The sequence below is a fragment of the Eucalyptus grandis genome, chromosome 4, assembly GCF_016545825.1.
Source record: "Eucalyptus grandis isolate ANBG69807.140 chromosome 4, ASM1654582v1, whole genome shotgun sequence".
NCBI classification, from domain to species: Eukaryota; Viridiplantae; Streptophyta; class Magnoliopsida; order Myrtales; family Myrtaceae; genus Eucalyptus; species Eucalyptus grandis.
The window spans coordinates 28,660,410-28,666,778 of NC_052615.1; positions in this window are offsets into that span (position 1 = coordinate 28,660,410).

Genomic DNA, 6,369 nt, shown 5'->3' on the forward strand with positions numbered 1-6,369 from the left:
AGATACATTGGGAGGATCAACGACTCTATGAGTAATTAATTGATTTCTAGTTTAAAGAAATTCATCAGTGGGATTAGTTCATTTGCACCTATCGTGTGGATCCGCCAAAAAAGTTATAGATTCCATCGAGAAGACGAAATGGGTCAGTTGAAGAATGAATGTAGAGTGAGGGAGAAGGTAAAGAGGCGAATTAGTCAAATTTGTGAAGTCCATGGGAATGGAAAAGATGCTGTATCCGAATGAGAATGGAGGCGGCGACTGTTCACCTAATTGTCCTCTAGCATTTAAGGGTTTCTGTCTTTTAAGGTTTTAATTACACGTGTCATTCGGGAATACGTACCGAAAGAGTGTGCTTTCTGATCCGCCAAGTAAAAAAATAAAAAAAAATTAAGAGTGCAGAAAATGTGCTTCGTTGACCTTGGAATGGCCGGCTGAACTCGTGGAATACGGGTTGGAAGGCTGCACGGAGGGCCAGCACTCTAGAATACAAAGTTTTCACAAGGAGAAAAGCTAATCATGGACCAATCTCGAGACTCCAGGATTGCATTCATTAGCTCCATGAATAGGAGATGAAGAGGGTCGAAATTTATTGGAATATCCAAATATATTGGATTGCTTGTATACAATGATGAGAGAATCAAAATTCTGTGGTCCATCAAATTTTCACACAAATATCCATTCAATCGATATGTTTCATTTTTTTTTGGAAATACGTAATTGAAGCTTCGAGACATAATGAATCCCAAACCGCTTAAAGGCGATGGTAAATCATTCTTTTGTTTGGCTTTTGTAATCCAATTTGCTATTTTGTTATACTCTCTTCTACAATAGACTGGCTTTAAATTTGAGAAAAGCCTCAACTGGGCATGGGGTTCGTTGATAAGAGCACTTATCTCCCACTTTACTTGATTTGCACTTGTTAGACTTCTTATTAGATCAAAAAGGTCTGACTCCAACCCCAAGCGAGCTCCATATCTACTTTGAAGTGAGCTTAGGATTTCAACGATGGCTAACGCCTCTCCTTGGACTGCTGATGCGGCCCGTACAAAGTGAGCAAAGCTGTCCACCAGTCTACCGGAGCTGTCGTGGCACTTCTGCGCCTTCGCTAGTTTCGATGTAGAAAGACCCATCGAAGTTAATCTTGAGGACGCCTTGATCTGGAGGTCCCCAATACTGGGGCGAATTTTTGGTTTTCGCAGAGTTTCCTTGCAAAAATTTTGTCCAGACCAGGCGATGGTCGGAGAACGACCACGCCAGCTTAGGGTAAAAAAAAGAAAAAAGAAAAGACATTTGAAAAAATATTATAAATATTATTAAAATTTGTCCCCCTCAATGTTGATCATGTCACGTAGGACGACCGACGTTTACTTTAGTAATTTCTAATCAAAATTGGCCGAATTAACTCAATTAGCAAAACTTTAAAATATTTGGGACTTAATTAATAAAATTGAAAGATTTATGGTTAAATTGATTAAATTACAATAGACTTAAGATTTTTTAATTCATTTTCCCAATAAATATATGCAAACCGTAGATACGCGTTCCCCCACCCAACACCCCCTCCGCCCCGGGGGCGCTCCAATTAATGAAAATAAAACTGTAATGTCAGAATCGAAGATTCTTCTTCTAATATCAAGTTAATTGACTAGTCTATCTTTAATGGCCTTTTGAATCCTCGACACAATCTCGTGCAAATTAAATAACAAAAGAACTAGATAAGCAAGAATATCCTGTAGTCCAAACACAATAAAGAAATTCATTCCAAAGTCTCAACGATAATTATGGAAAAGTATTGGCATTAAAGGCATTTATAGCCCAGGTAGCCTCACACTTGCAAAAAAAACCTGATATGCAAGCAATCGGATGACGCTTCAGCACGACAGGATATTGCTTGGACAACTAAAGAATCAGTGGGTCGTATCCTCCATGGCCAGATTACGCGAGATCTAAGTAGAAGACACCTGAGCCAGCCTCATGGATGAACACCTGTTGAGATTTGTTCAAGAAGTCCTTAAAAGTGATAGGTTGGTTCGGCTTGTAATCTGTGACTTTAATAGGGTTCAACCCCATGTTTTGAAACGAACAACAAACGATGGGATTTTTTTTTTTTTTTTTCAAAAGGTTCCAAGTCCTTCCCAAACAAATTTTGGCTCCGATTTTGTTATAAATTAAGGATCGATTTGTTTGAAGAAAAACTATTTTCGGTAAATTGTTTTCAGGCTTTCTAGCATTTGGATGATAAGCTAGTCTATCAACTGAAGATTTTTTCCACTGACTGAAAATAATAAATTCAGATTAGGGAAGACGACTTACTTTATGGTAAGAAGGAAATAATTTTCCCTAATTTCTTGTTGCACGTCCAAGTGAAAGAATATGTCTCTCTATGTCTATTTCCTATCTCTCATCAATTATATATATATAATTTTTTCACGATAAGTTTCATCCTTTTTTTTTTTTTCATAAATCTTGTCTATTATCTCATGATATATCGTGAATGCTCACATTCTTTTACGTTCTTCTCAAAAAACACCATTTAGTGAATTCATAATTTATGATGCTAATTTCTTTGTGATCCTTGTTATTTTGATCAATTTCAGAGTAAATAAAGACAAATATTTATTCCACTTTGATAGTCATTACATGTCTTTTTCAAGGATGTAAGCTACCTTTAGTGAATTCTCTTATTATCAAATACCATAAAACCCATTTTTTGAACTTGTTTTCAGTGCAAACAGACATCAGAAAATGATTTACTCTCTCTGAAATTAAATTTCCTAAAACATTTTTCAGCGACAAGAAGTTTCCAATGAAACAACATGACGAAAAAATGAAAATGAGAATCCTGATAAAGATAATGAAAGTGGGAGGCTTTAAGTAAGGTCCATAAGGTCCATGCATCGCCTGTACTAGGCCCAGCCCAACTATTTTACCCTCGATTAAGCCCATGATGGCAGGCCCTTCTACGGGTTAATCTGGGCATAGGATTATGGGGTTAATGTCTAGCTTAATTAGCGTTCTCATTTTGATTACTTTACCTGGTGTATGGAAGGCTGAAACATCAGGGTCCTTATGATTGAGACATGAGTAATTAATTAGTGTGGGATCACATATATGCATCTGTCTCAATATTAGTGGGGAGATAAGAAAATTTTAAACGCTTATTGTTAAATAGGTGTTATTTACGATCGGCTTATATTTCTCTAAATTTCTAATTAAGCAAAACTTTTTTATAAACAGTACTCTGATTGGTAATTATATACATCGATATCACCCACGTAATCAGTAAAAAATCCCGACATATTGCTTCCATGGATAAATGCTTGTTTTCGCTATCAAATCCTTGCGAATCGTCTCCGACAAGATGGGAAGGCGAATCTAAATTCAGTTCATAAAAACCAAATTCGACCCCCCCAAAATCGCGGCTCGCACTTCACACTCGCGCTTCATCTTCTTCAGGGATGCTCTTGAGCTCTCCGACGGCTCCATCCTCAGGCCTCGTCCCGCTCACCACGGTCACGCGGCTCATCGGAAGCTGCACGAGCTCGCGGGCCACGTCCCTGAACTCGAGGACCCCTCCATCTCCGCACTTGCCGAGAAGCCGAGCGGCTTCCTGCTTGGTCATCTTCACCTTCACTCTCATCACCACCCCCTTCTCCCCGTCGATCGGATCCCGGCAAAATCCGCCCTTTTCCGCGCCCGTAGTGATCTTGGGGCGGCCCGTCTTCTGCTTGACTTTGCTCAGCTCGTCCCTGTACACAGGACTCGCCGACCTGGACTGTTCCTTATTTGCTCCATAGCCGTGCTCGCCTAGTGAACTCGTGTCGAGGCAAGAAGTGAAGAAAGGAAGGACCGGCCAGTTTTTGTTTAGAAACAGAGCCATGAGAAAAACAGAGGCCAAGCAGGGGATTCAATTTGGTGGACTGTACGAGAAACAGGCCTGAAGCTTGACATTTATACACAATAGCCACAAAGTAATAGACAATAGTTTAAAGAAATGAGCGACGGAAAATGGAGATGGTGACGGAAGCAAAAGCGAACCGTAGCTAAGACCATACTTTGCGTTGCAGAAAAGCGAAGTGGCCGTGTTTTGGGGGTGGATCTGCAAGTTGTCGAGAAATAATATGAAATGGTCAAGCCCAGACTCGTGTTCTCTCTCTCTTTCTACGTCAACCCAACACAATATTCCGTTAGATGCTTGTTAGAGTTTTGAACGGATAGAACCAATCACGACACTGAATATTATCATTCATCCTTAATTGATTATGCATGAGTTTGATGTATTTTTTGAATAAGTAAAAGATAAAAATGAGAAGAGTCGATTAGTTATTTTTTATCCAAAATTGATTATGTTCGAGTTCTAATGAATTTTTGAACAAGTAAAAGTCTAAAAGATAGAGACTTGGGAGAAAACTAGCAAGTAGCATAGCTGAGCTTGGAAATGACTTCTTGTTTTCGGAGAACTTGCCGCTATGACATACTTGATGTGGACGGTCAAAGTCTACTCGGAAAAAGCTCGTTCCTTTCATGGGCCATGGTTGAATCAAGTTTCACGTTGGTCTTGAACCTTGCTTCGAGAGGACTCTAATTTCAATGATGCATCCAAACCTTTTGACTGGTTGAGTCACTATCAGAATTACACGCGTTTTGCCATAAGTCCTACACCAAGTAATACAACATTTAAAAAGTTCAAAAAGATGCTATAATTTAGCGAGATTTATCTGTTTATAACCAACTACTAATAATACTCGGAGAGATACTATCCCAATTATCTCTCTCGTACCTGAGAAATATTTTTAGTGGACCTTTATGAACCTTTCTAGGTATCTTATGTACCAAGACCAATGCCCCAATTGGTCCTATTCATGTGACTTGCTATCAAGATAAGAATTGCAATATTTAAATGAAAATGAGCAATATCAATTAGCCATAGACCCCCAATCATTAGATTTAATCCTCTATGAAAAGTAAGAAATTCCGCATATATTGAGCAATTCAAGGTAAAAAAATGAGGTTGCTCCCTCAGCAAAGCTAGGATAAAGTTGAACCAAAGTATCTTGATTCAAGATCAATTCATAAGAAAGTGGGATCTCTTTAGAATATGCTCTAGTGTTTAGAAATTGCTTAATTGGTAAAAATATATATACTTGATGCCTTGTGCAAGAAATAGACCCAACTCTTATTAGCCATGTTAAATGGTGATTCAATATAGACTCTACATCTTGGAACCAAGCCAATTTTGGAGTAGTTTTGTGATAATGGAATGAACTAGCAAAAAGCAATAAGGCTACAAAGACTAATGCACCAATTACAGTACAATAGAGTTGTAATTCACTAGTTAGTCCATATGCTCACCAAATCTAAAATAAAACCAAAGGGTATTTGTATTTGTTCGAAACCCCACCCACATTGCCATTCAATATTTCTTGGCCCACCGTTGGCCAAACCACCTAGGCAGTAGGTCCAATGTGAGGAGGGTTACCTAGCCATGCTTCATAATTGGAAAAACGAGTTTAATGAGAATACATGTCACTCATCTAAAGAATGATAATAGAAAGTTGGCCAAAATGAGCACTATATACTTTTAGAGATCTCCAAATCATCAATATGGCTATCGAAATTGTGAGCATCAACATGTGGGTTCTAGATCCAAGTGGTAGTATTAGTACCCTTAATTATTATTCTGGAAAAATGACCTATTTAGACCCATTCATTGAAAGAAGTTTTATGGGATCCCTATCTATCAAAATTTACCTCACTGGCGTCACTCTTTCTTCATGCTCAAGAGCCACATTTGTGTCCTCTTGAAACATGCGAAACAAATCAGTGTAAGTCATTAAATGAAGTGAATATCACTTAGGGTTCCAAGCAATCTAATAATGATCGAATAGACTTACACATGTTTTATTGAATGCCTTATTAATTTTTTGAAATGACCACTCTCGCACGTTCCCGATGCATGTTGCAATTGAATTTGAAATGTGGTTTGAATACAAGATGCAGATGGCCAAACACAATTTGGGTAACTGTTGAGGATTTCAATCGGCGAATGTAAAACGATTAAGAGTATTATTGTACAAAGCGAGAGTCTTCAAAACAAAACCCCAAAAAGAGCCCCAAAATCCCAACTCTTTTTGCTAAGACTCATTTGGGCTTGGATTTAATCAGGCCGGCCTATCGAGTCCACCTAATTTAGTTCACTAAAACCAAATTTGATGCTCCAAGGCGATTCTCACGATGAGAGTTGCAATTTTTGACCCGACCCAGACCAGTTGATCGACTGGCCTACTTTCACCTAAAAAGAATGAAAAGGAATACTTCATCGACCAATTTCTCATGAACTATCCATTTCACATTCCTTCATCTTCTTCA